Here is a 13,396-nt window from a genome sequence, read left to right on the forward strand (position 1 = left end):
CTAATTATTATTTTCAACAATTTGTAGAAAGACTTGAGTTTGTATTTCAGTGTAATAGTACCTCACTGGAAAGATACCAAAGTTCAGAAGATATTTCTTGCTCTTTCTAAACATACTGGGAAATTCTGTGAACTGGTAACAGTCCTGTTTTCATCTTTTTTAGATCCATCAAGGAGTAACCTGAGTTTCATTTTCAAAACAATGTGTTACTTGGAGTCTGGGAAAGTTTCAGGTATTTTGAGGATGGCTTGTTGGTAACAGACATCACTCGATATGCTCTTATACAGATTTATCTTTTTCTTGACTGTGTCTGTTAAATATTCACTGTGTCTACCAAGACATTAAATATTTGCAAGCAGAACTGTTTCGTGTTTACAAAAATACTTTAAGTGTGTTGTTTTTTGTTTTTAGCCACCACTATTTCTCCATCTGGTTTTCTTAGGTTTCTGCCAAGTAGAAGAATATGGAAATAATGTAGGCCAAATGCTACCATTTTGTAACATTTTATTTATAGCCAACAATTGTCTAATAAGGTGTTCCTGTTTATTGAGCAATAGCAGGTAATATAATTACATAATAAAGCATCCCTGTTTACTGAGTGGAAGAGGATCGCCTGGCAGACCTGGTTGAAGGTGAGGGAAAGGATGGAAAAAAATAATTCCATCTTACCATATAAATAAAGGTAACTATGTGAAGTAATGGATATGTTAATTAGCTTAATGGTGTTAATCATTTGGCAATGCATACGTATTTCAAAACATCTGGTGTACAGCCTAAATATATATAATGTTAATTCATGAGTCATACTTCAATAAAGCTGGAAAAAAGAAAGATCTGTCTTCATTGTATAAGCAGGGCTAATCTAATTAATCAGATTTTTTTTTTAATTTAAAAATTTCACAGTTGATTCTATATACAAAACATTTTTAGCTAAACAAAATAATTCTTTTTCTTTTAAAAACATAGTAAGTCTTGCCAAGACCCCTCCTATTCAACAAAGAAAAATGCCAGGCTTTCCTCGCCAGAGTGGTATAGATTTGTTTTCAGTATCAAATGAGATAATTTGGCTTTTCCAACAGATCACTGCCAAAATGTAGATTGTTTCTGCTGTTATTTAACATCTTCCTTGGAAACTGCTTATTCACTATTTTCAGATTATTAAAAATCAATTTAGGGGCTTAATAAAAGGTCAGCAGAATGATCCGAAAGGGGGAAAAAGCTTCTCTAAGGAGACGTTCTTGTTCTGATAGCCTGTCAGAACCATTCACTTTATTTGCAGTGCTCTCTCCCCCTTTGGTTCTCACTAGCTAGTAAAGTGCTGTGATTTGCGACTGAAATAGTTTTCTAGCTGATGACACTAGTTTTAGATTGTGAGTTCTGCTTCCCCTTTTCCCCTTTTGTTGTGATGTTCATGTTCCATTTGTTTTTTTCCAAACTATGTCTTAATGTTGGAAACATACATTTAATACACATTACTAAAAATTTAGCAGTGTTGTTAGTGTGATATCCGTTTGACCCACGTGGGGTGGTTTTATTCTGTGAATTATGGAGATCATGTAGTATTCCTAGAATTTTAGGAATTACCAAAAATGGTAAATTTTTTGAAATACTAAAAACGAGCCTCGAATAATCTGAGGCATGGAGCTTTGGGCCTTTGTCGATTTCTGCTGTCTGGTAGTGGCCCAATTCAATAGAAGTCATGCTATCTCACATTTATCATTGTTGCCATATGTGATGGAATTTGTAAATATCAATATGAAGAGCATTGTTTTCCATTAGAGCAGCAGTTCTCAACCTGTGGATTGCAACCCCTTTGTAACAATGAAAATACATCAGGGTATTAGGAAGGTTGAGAACCACTGCATTAGAGGGAAAATTTCCTTTTCTTATGATACTTTGTAGAAAGTCGATAGCGTCAGTTTCTCCCCCTTTTCAGGAAAAGTAATATTGGCCCATGAATAATTTTTCATGTCATTCCTTCTGCCTCCACCTCTCGCCCAGGACATTTTCTGAACTTTCTTCATTGGAGGGGAGTATCTTTAGCAGTTTCACTGAAGTCAGGAAATCTCCAGGGCGGTCTTCACACTGCTGTGCTGATTTCCAACTCAGCACCCGGCTCAGGCACTTCCTTTTCCTATGATGCTGTTTAAAACAGAAAAAGTACCCTATGTACTCATCCTTATTATGAAACTAATGTAGGACCTTCACATGAAAGCTATAACCCAGTTACAACCTAAGAATAGGGAGAAAGGGGAAAGGGAGGGGAGGGAGGGGGTGTTGGGGGAAGGAGGGGGATTAATGGGATTACGCCTGCGGTGCATCTTACAAGGGTATATGTGAATCCTAGTAAATGTGGAATGTAAAGGTCTTATCAAAATAACTAAGAAAATGCTACAAAAGCTATGTTAACTAATGTGATGAAAATGTGTCAAACGATCTATGAACCAAGTGTATGGTGCCCCACGATCATACTAATGTACACAGCTATGGTTTAATAAAAATAAATAAACATAAAAAAAATAAAACATGACTCCTCTAGAAAGTAGATATAAAACTGCAATGACAGCTCTCTGAACTTCCTAGTTTGTCTGATTTAGCCCACATTAATGTACTCTTCCTCCTTTGGTTAATTCTCGTCTGCTTTGAAAGCAGATCTTTCCTTTGGCTCTTACTCGAGTCGCTCCAGATGTGCAAGTTGTGACTTTCTGGCTGCTGTGTGAACTTTGTGAGAGCAGGAACCATGTCTTATCTCCTCTGTAATCCTGCCATGCTACCTGGGAAACAATTGTTATGGATTAACATCCCAAGGACTAGCAAATTCTGGATCCCAGTAAATGGTGGTGTTAGGTTCCTTATGTGTTTGGCTTCTTTTATGAGAAGGCCCAGTGTTTGTGTCTACAGGAACATAAAATATAGTAATTGAATATATGAGTGAGATAATGAGTGATATGTGATCTTTTAAAAGCTTTCTGTTTTGTTTATTGAATTAGGTGATGTGTTTGTATGCATTTATAGGGTACACGTGCAATTTTGTTACATGCATAAATTGCATAGTGGTGAAGTCAGGGCTTTTGGGGCGTCCATCACCTGAATTATTACACTGTGCCCATTAATTTCTCATCATCCCCCTTCTGCCCTCTCATTCTTCTAAGTCTCATTGTCTATCATACCACTCTACATCCATGTGTACACCTGTTCTCAGCACCCACTGAAACACAAGAACATGCCGTGTTTGTCTTTCTGTGCTTGGCTTGCTGCACTTGAGAGGGCCTCCAGTTCCATGTGCCATCCATGTTGCTGCCAAAGACATGATTTCATGTTTTTTTTTTTTTTTTTTGGCCGGGGCTGGGTTTGAACCCACCACCTCCGGCATATGGGACCGGCGCCCTACTCCTTGAGCCACAGGCGCTGCCCTGATTTCATGTTTTTAATGGCTGAATAGTATTTTACTGAGCATGTATGCCACATTTTCTTTATCCATTCACCCACTGATGGACCGTAGATTGATCCTGCTACTGGGAATAGTGCTGTGATAAACATGTAAGTGAAGTTTTTCTTGAGAGATCTTTTTTGGTATTTGATTTCTTTTCCTTCGGTGGATATCCAGTAGTGGGGTTGCTGGATTGAAGGGTAGTTCTGTTTTTAGATCTTTAAGAAATCTCCATGCTGTTTTCCATAGAGGCTGTACTAATTTGCATTCCTACTGACAATGTGTAAGAGTCCCCTTTTCTCTGCATGCTTGCCAGCGTGCTATTTTTGCCTTTTCAGTAATAGCTGTTCTGACTATAGTAAGATGATATGTCATTGTGGTTTTGATTTGCATTGCTCTGATGATTAGTGATGTTGAATATTTTTTCATATTACCTGCCGGCCATTTATGTGTCTTTTGAAAATTGTTTGTTTATGCGCTTTGCTCACTTTTTAATGGGATTACTTGTGGGTTTTGTTGTTGTTTTGTTTGAGATCCTTGTATATTCTGCATACTAATCTCCTGTCAGATAAACAGTTTACAAATATTTTCTCCCATTCAATGGGTCATTTGATTATTTCTTTTGCTGTGCAGAAGGTTTTGAATTAAAGTCTAATTTATCTATTTTTTGTTTTTGTTAGCTGTGATTTTTGAGGTCTTAATCAAAAATTCTTTGCCTAGAACAATAGCCAGAAAAGTTTCCCCAAGTTTTTCTTCAAGTGTTTTTATACTTTAAGTTTTTAATCTTGAGTTGGTTTTTGTATATGATGAGAAATGGGGACCAGTTTTATTCTTTGCAAATGATAAGCTGATTTTCCAAGCACCATTCATTGAAAAGGGTATCCTTTCCCCAGTGTACTTATCAGCTTTGTCAAAGAACAATTGGCTGTCAGTATGTGGCTTTATTTCTGGATTCTCTATGCTGTTCCATTGATCTATGTGTCTCTTTTATACTAATACCATGCTGTTTTGGTTACTATAGCCTTATGATATAATCTGAAGTCAGGTAATGTGGTGTCTTCTGCTTTGTTCTTCGTACTCAGGCTTGCTTTGGCTATTAGGGCTCTTTTTTGGTTCCATATACATTTTAGAATTTTTTTGTCCTAGTTCTATGAAAAAAAGACATTGGTATTTTGATAGGAATTGCACTGAATCTATAGATATTGCTTTAGGAAATACAGTTATTTTGAAGATACTAGTTCTTCTGGTCTGTGAAGATGAGATTTTTCCCAACTGTGTCACCTACAGTTTCTTTCACTAGGGTTTTGTAGTTTTTCTTGAGAGATCTTTTACTTCCTTAGCTAGATTTATTTTAGGTTTTTTTTTTTTTGTAGTTATTGCAAATGGGATCTTTTTTTTTAAAAATGAAATCATAGCTGTGTACATTAATGCAATTATGGGGTACAATGTGCTGGTTTTATGTACAATTTGAAATACTTTCATCAAACTGGTTAACATAGCCTTCACCACATTTTCTTAGTTACTGTGTTAAGATATTTGTATTCTACCCTTAGTAGATTTAACATGTACCCTTGCAAAATGCACCATAGGTGTGGTCCCACCAATTACCCCTCCTCCACCCATCCTCCCCCCTCCCCACCCTCTGTCTCCTCTTCCCCCTTCATCTTGGGCTATAGTTGGGTTACAGCTTTTATTTGGGAGTGTGGGTGCTTATAAATTAGTTTCATAGTACTAATTGAGTACATTGGATACTCTTTCTTCCATTCTTGAGATACTTTGCTAAGAAGAATATGTTCCAGCTCTATCCATGTAAACATGAAAGAGATAAAGTCTCCATCTTTTTTAAGGCTGCATAATCTTCCATGGTATTCATATACCACAATTAATCCATTCATGGGTCAATGGGCACTTTGGCTTCTTCCATGACTTAGCAATTATGAATTGGGCTGCAATAAACATTCTGGTGCAGATATCTTTGTTATAAAGTGATTTTTGGTCCTCTGGTTATATGCCTAATCAATTCCTCTATTAGGGATTGCCTTCTTGATTTTTTTCTCAGCTAGATTTTTATTGGTGTGTATAAACAGTACTTATTTTTGTACATTAATTTTGTATCTTACAACTTTACTAAATTCATTTATCGAAACTAAGGGATTTTTGGTGGAATCTCTAGGTGTTCCTAGATATCAGCAAATAGGGATATTTTTTCCTTTCTCTTTTCCAACTGGATGTTTTTTATTTCTTTCTCTTTCTGGATTGCTCTGGCTAGGACTTCTAGTACTATGTTGAATATAAGTGGTGACAGTGGGCATTGTTCCAGCTCTTAGGAGGAAAGATTTTCAACTTACTTTTCCCATGCAGTATGATGTTAGCTGTGGGTTTGTCATATATGGGCTTTTATTATTTTGAGATATCTTCCTTATATGCTTAGTTTTTTTTTTTTTTATCATGAAGGGATGCTAAATTTTATTAAATGCATTTTCTGCCCCTGTTGAGATGATCATATGGTTTTTGCCCTTGATTTTGTTTATGAGATGGATCATGCTTATTTATTTACATATGTAGAACCACTTTTGCATCCTTGGTTTGAAATCAGCTTGATCATGGTGCATTATCCTTTTGATATGATATTGAGTTTGGTTTGCTTGTATTTTGTTGAGGATCTTTGTATCTTTGTTTGTCGCGGACCGCCAGTCGATGGGCCTCAGTCCGAGGGTGCTCAGGGTGAACGACACAGGTTGGTTGAAAGGTCGACGCAGGATGAATTGACAGACTGCTACACAAAGCAGCTGCACTTTATTGATTTTTAAGTCTGGTATTTATACATTTTCTTTCCAGGGTTAAAACAATGTAATCATTATTTTGCTTATGCTTGTAAATTATTTTTGTGTCTCCAATTATCTTTGTGTCTCCATATGTGGTTTATCATGCACTATATGTTTTCAAGGTTTTTCTCTCTGGAGGGAGGTGCCGGAGGGACGTAGTTTATTTTTTCAAGGTTTTTGCTCTAGGGAGGTGGTTTTATCAGTAACACCTGGTTGCTTCCCCCTATCTAGGAATGTCAAGGTTTGTGACTTCTCTTAGTTCTGTAATTGGTCTCAGTTTCTTATGATCTTTTTAAAAACAGCTGAACATATTCTTTTATGTATAATGCTTGACTACTTTTATATATATTCTATGTATTTTTATTTTAATTAGTAACTATATTTTGATTTATTGTTAATTGTTTGTTAAACATTAAACTACTCTATTGATTTGTGTTACATATGAAAATTAGTGAAGTAAGATGTTTTTCTAAGTAAAGTTTTACTGCAGAAGGTGTCATGTTGGAACATCTTGTTTGCCGTGCCTGCATTGTCTCAAGTCACTGACATTTATGGTAGGGACGTGCTGTTGTGCAGGCTCTCTTGGAGCCACTGAGTCCGGCACAGCCATACTTGCTGTGTTTAATTGTGGATCAGTAAGTCACTGTGTTTATTCTTAGTTTCTCAAGACAATCAGGCATTCAACTGAACAGACAGGTTTCAGAGCAAAGGTTTTTTAGGCTTTTATGCCGCACCTCGTGAGTCATTACGTTCAAACAAAGGCATGCTAGGCAACTTATGCGCTGCTGTCGCAAACCAGGGGTGCTGGGGGTTTCGCTCCGGGGAGCACATACCACCTACTCACGCATTTTATAATGCAGACAGCGCCACTTCACCCCGGCTAGATGCCGGGGGTGCGGCATTTGTTTATCAGGGATATTGGCCTGTAAGCTAGCTTTCTCTCTCTCTCTCTTTTGTTGTGTCCTTTCTTGGCTTTGGTATTGGGGTGATACCGGCCTCACAGGATGAGTTGTGGGAGAATTCTCTACTCCTCAGTTTTTTTGAGAAGTTTCTGGAGGACTGATATTACTTCTTTGTACATTTGGTAGAACCTAGCTGTGAATCTGCCTGGTTCTGGGTTTTCCTTTGTTGAGAGATTTTTATTACTGTTTCCATCTCACTGCTTGTTATCGGTCTGTTCAGGTTTTCTATTCCTTCCTAGTTGAATCTTCTTTGTAGGAATTTTTTTTATTTCCTTTAGGTTTTCTACTTTGTGAGCATATAGTTCATTGTAGACTCTGATAATCTTTTGTATTTATGTGGTATCTATTGAAATGTCTCCTTTTAAATTTCTATTTTGTTTGAGTCTTCTCTTGGTTGGCCTATTTACTGTTTTGTAAATTTCATATATCTTTTTGAAAACGAACCTTTTGTTTTAGTAATCCTTTGTGTGTTTTTATTTTTTTAGTCTCTATTTCCTTAGTTCCGCCCTGAGCTTTTGTTATTTCTTCTGCTAATTTTGGGTTTGGTTTTTCTAGTTCCTTCAGGTGACACATTATATTTTCAATTTGTAATCTTAGTACCCTTTTTAAAAATGTAGGCATTTAATTATTCCCTCTTGTCACTACTTTTGATACAGGGAAGTGATAAACTTCCCTCTTATCACTGCTTTTACTATATCCGACAAGTTTTGGTATGTTGTATTTCCATTATCATTTGTTTCAAATTTTTAAAATTTTCATCTTAAATTCTTTGCTGACCAGTGGTCATACAAGAGCATGTGCTTTAATTTTCATGTATTTCTATAGTTTATAAAGTTCCTCTTCTTAATGATTTCTAGTTTTGTCCCACTATGATCTGAAAAGATACTTGATGTGATTTCAATTTTTTTTGTTATTAAATCATAGCTATGTACATTAATGCCATCATGGGGCACCATACACTGGTTTTACAGACCAGTTGACATATTTTCATCACACTGTTTAACATAGCCTTCCTGGCATTTTCTTATTTATTGTGTTAAGACATTTATATTCTACACTTACTAAGTTTCACATGTACCCTTGTAAGATGCACCGTAGGTGTAATCCCACCAATCACCCTCCCTCCACCCATCCTTCCCCTCCCCTTCCTCTCTCTCTTCCCCATATGCTTAGGTTATAACTGGGTTATAGCTTTCATATGAAAGACATAAATTAGTTTCATAGTAGGGCTGAGTACATTGGATACTTTTTCTTCCATTCTTGAGATACTTTACTATGAAGAATATGTTCCAGCTGCATCCATGTAAACATGAAAGAGGTAAAGTCTCCATCTTTCTTTAAGGCTGCATAATATTCCATGGTGTACATACACCGCAATTTATTAATCCCTTCGTGGATTGATGGGCACTTGGGCTTTTTCCATGATTTAGCAATTATGAATTAGACTGCAACAAACATTCTGGTACAAATATCTTTGTTATGATGTGATTTTTGGTCTTCTGGGTATATACCTAGTAGAGGAATTATAGGATTGAACGGCAGATCTATTTTTAGATCTCTAAGTGTTCTCCAAACATCTTTCCAAAAGGAATGTATTAATTTGCATTCCCACCAGCAGTGTAGAAGTGTTCCCTTTTCTCCACATCCACGCCAACATCTCTGGTCTTGGGATTTTGTGATATGGGCTAATCTTACTGGAGTTAGATGATATCTCAAAGTAGTTTTGATTTCAATTTCTCTGATGATAAAGGTTGATTAACATTTTTTCATAGGTCTTTAGGCTGTGCGCCTTTTTTCTTCAGAGAAGTTACTTTTCTGGTCCGTTGCCCAGCCTGCGATGGGATCACTTGTTCTTTTCTTGCTTATATGTTTGAGTTCCCTGTGGATTCTGGTTATTAAACCTTTGTCGGAGACATAACCTGCAAATGCCTTATCCCATTCTGAGGGCTGTTTGCTTGCTTTACCTACTGTGTTCTTGGCTGTGCAGAAGATTTTTAGTTTGATCAGGTCCCAGTAGTGTATTTTTGAAGCTGCCTCAATTGTCCTGGTGGGGGGGTCCTCCTCATAAAGTACTCACCCAGATGCATTTCTTCAAGAGTTTTCCCTGCACTCTCTTGTAGTGTTTTTATAGTTTTATGTCTTAAGTTTAAATTTTTAATCCAGTGAGAGTCTATCTTAGTTGGTGAAAGGTGTGGGTCCAGTTTCAATCTTCTACAGGTTGCCAGCCAGTTCACCCAGCACCATATGTTAAATAGGGAATCTTTTCCCCACTGAATGTTTTTAATTGGCTTGTCAAAGATCAAATAATGGTAAGCAGCTGGGTTCATCTCTTGGTTCTCTATTCTGTTCCATACATCTGTCTCTTTGTTTTTGTGCCAGTACCATGCTGTTTTGATCACTATCAATTTATAGTATAGTCTGAGGTCTGGTAGCGTGATTCCTCCTGCTTCGTTTTTATTTCAGAGTAATGTCTTGGCTATTCAAAGTTTTTTCCGATTCCATATAAAACGAAGTATTATTTTTTTCAAGATCTTTAAAGTATGACAGTGAAGCTTTCATAGGGATTGTATTAAAATTGTATATTGCTTTGGGTAGTATGGACCTTTTAACAATGTTGATTCTTCCCAGACATGAGCATGGTATGTTTTTCCTTTTGTTAACATTTTCAGCTATTTATTTTCTTACAGTTTCATAGTTCCCTTTACAGAGATTTTTCATGTCCTTTGTTAGATAAACTCCCAAATATTTTATCTTCTTTGGCACTACTGGGAATGGAATAGAGTCCTGAACTGTTTTTTCAGCTTGACAATTGTTGGTATATATAAAGGCTACCGATTTCTGAATGTTGATTTTGTAACCCAAGATGCTGCTGTATTCCTTGATCACATCTAAGAGTTTCCTAGTTGAATCCCTGGTGTTTTCCAGATGTACAATCATATCATCTGTAAAGAGTGAAAGTTTAATCTCTTCTGACCCTATATGGATACCCTTGATTGCCTTTTCTTCTCTAATTGCAGTGGCTAAAACTTCCATTACGATGTTAAAGAGCAGTGGAGACAATGGGCAACATTGTCTGGTTTCTGATCTGAGTGGAAATGATTTCAATTTAGCTCCATTCAATACGATATTGGCTGTGGGTTTGGTGTAGATAGCCTCTATCAGTTTAAGAAATGTCCCTTGTATACTCATTTTCTTAAGTTTTCTGATCATGAAGGGATTCTAGATATTATCAAAAGCTTTTTTTGCATCAAGAGAGAGAATCATATGGTCTTTGTTTTTTAATTTGTTTATGTGCTGAATTATATTTATAGATTTACGTATATTAAACCAGCCTTGAGACCCTGGGATAAAACCGACTTGGTCGTGATGTATAATTTGTTTGATTTGTCTCTGGCTTCTGTTTGTTAGGATCTTGTGGAATAATTTTGCATCTATATTCATTAGTGATATTGGTCTATAATTTTCTTTTCTTGTTGGGTCTTTTCCTGGTTTGGGGATCAGGGTGATGTTTGGTTCACAGAATATGTTCGGTAGTCTTCCTTCTTTTTCTATAATTTGGAACAGGTTGAGTAATATAGGTACTAGTTCCTCTTTAAAGGTTTGGTAGAATTCTGATGTGAAGCCATCTGGTCTCGGGCTTTTGTTTTTAGGGAGATTTTGTATGGTTGATGCTATTTCCGAACTTGATATTGGCCTGTTCAACATTTCCACTTGATTCTGGCTAAGTCTTGGAAGGTGATGTGCTACCAAGTATTGGTCAGTTTCCTTCAGAATTTCGTATTTCTGAGAATAATGTTTCTTGTAATATTCATTAAGGATTTTTTGAATTTCTGAGGAGTCTGTTGTTATTTCATCTTTGTTGTTTCTGATTCATTACATTAGAGATTTTACTTTTTTTTTCCTGGTTAGGTTAGGCAAAGTTTTATCTGTTTCATTGAACTTTTTGAAAAACCAGCTTTTTGATTTATTGATATGTTGTATAATCCTTTTGTTTTCAATTTCATTTAATTCTGGTCTAATTTTGGTTATTTTTTTTTCTTCTACTGGGTTTGGCATTGGGATGTTCTTCCTTTTCCAGTAGCTTGAGATGTCCCATTAAGTTGTTAACTTCCTCTCTTTCCATTTTCTTGAGGAAGGCTTCCAGTGCTATAAATTTCCCTCTTAGGACTGCCTTTGCGGTATCCCAGAGGTTCTGATAATTTGTGTCTTCATTGTCATTTTGTTCCAAAAATTTGGCAGTTTTCTTCTTCATCTCATCTATGACCCAGCTATCATTCAGCGTAAGGTTATTTAACTTCCATGTTTTTGTATATGTATGTAGATTTCTGTTCTTACTGAGTTCAACTTTTATTTCATGGTGGTCTGAGAAGATGCAAGGAATAATTTATATTCCTTTAAAGTTACTGAGGTTAGACTTGTGACCTAAGATGTGATCGATTTTGGAGTATGTTCCATGGGCTCATGAGAAGTATGTGTATTCAGTTTTGTTGGGATGAAATGTTCTGTAGATGTCTGCTAAATCCAAATGTTGGATGGTTAGGTTTAAATCTAAAATTTCTTTGCTCAGCTTCTTATAGGAGGATGTATCCAACACTGCCAAAGGAGTGTTAAAGTCTCCGACAAGATGGAGCTAGAGAAATAAAGTTGCTCATGTCTGTTAGAGTTTTTGTTATAAATGAGGTGCATTCTGATTGGGTGCATAAATATTAATAATTGAAATCTCATCATATTGAGTATTAACCTTAACAATATGAAGTGACCATTCTTATCCTTCCTTCCTTTTGTTGGTTTAAAGCCTATTGTGTTTGCAAATAGAATTGCAACACCTGTGTTTTTCTGATTACCATTTGCCTGAAATATGGATGAACATCCTTTCTCCCTGAGTATATATTTATCTTTTAAGGAAAGATGTCATTCTTGTATGAAGCAAATATCTGGCCTGAGTTTTTGTATGTAGTCAGCCAACCTGTGCCTCTTTAGATGACAGTTTAAGCCATTCACATCAATGGAGAATATATATCAGTCTGGTAAAATTTTGGGTATCGAGTTTTCCGAAAGTCCAGTGGACATTTTTAATCCTTTTGCCACTGTGGAAGTTGGAGTTTAATCAAAAGTTTCTGAGTGAGTTTACTTTTGTGGTAGAAGATTGGGCTGGTCATTATGGGGGATAGGTCTGAGAATATCTTGAAGAGCTGGTTTGGTTTTGGCAAATTTCTTCAACATATGAATGTTATTAAAGTATTTAATTTCTCCATCATAAATGAAACTCAGTTTACCTGGATACAGGATCTGGGTTGAAAGTTATTTAGTTTTAGGAGATTAAAAGTCAATTACCACTCTCTTCTGGCTTTAAAAGTTTCAGCAGAGAGATCAGCAGTCATTCTAGTGTTCTTCCCTTTGTAGGTAATGGTTTTCTTACATCTGGCTCCTTTCAGAATTTTCTCCTTCATATTAACTTTAGTGAAGTTAATTATGATGTGCTTGGGGGATGTCTTATTTGGGTTGAGTTGTGTGGGGTTTCTGAAACTGTCTGCTATCTGAATTTCAGAATCTCTTGGCATGTCTTGAAAATTCTCTTTCATAATTTCATGGAGAAAGGCCTCTGTGCCTTGTGAAGGTTATTCATCTCTTTCAGGGATTCCAATGAGGCGGATATTAGCCTTCTTCGAATTATCTCAGAACTCTCTGAGAGAATGATCCGTTTTTGCTCTCCATTTCTCTTGCTCTTTGAGCGTTTGGGAGCATTGAAAAGCTTTGTCTTCATTGTCAGAAATCCTTTCTTCTGCTTGTTCCACTCTGTTACTGAGAGATTCTACTATATTTTTCAGATCTTTGAGGGCTGCAAATTCTTGCTTTAGTGTGTCAAAATCTTTGGTGTTTTTGTCTTTAAATTCGTTGAATTCTTTAGATAACTTTTAAATTTCTCCTTGAATTTCTAATTCCAACTTTTGAATTGTTCCTCGAATTTCTAATTGCAAATTTTCCTGCATTCTGTTAATCTTGTTTGAGATCCAAATTCTGAATTCAATTTCTGACATCTCAGCTATCTGTTTATGAATGGGATCTTCAGTTACATCTGCCATATCTTTTTTGGGGGGATTGATCTATTCTGGTTATTCATGTTACCAGAGTTTTTTCGCTGATTCCGCCCCATGATTTTTTAGACCGTTTGACTTTTC

The sequence above is a fragment of the Nycticebus coucang genome, chromosome 6, assembly GCF_027406575.1.
Source record: "Nycticebus coucang isolate mNycCou1 chromosome 6, mNycCou1.pri, whole genome shotgun sequence".
NCBI classification, from domain to species: domain Eukaryota; kingdom Metazoa; phylum Chordata; class Mammalia; order Primates; family Lorisidae; genus Nycticebus; species Nycticebus coucang.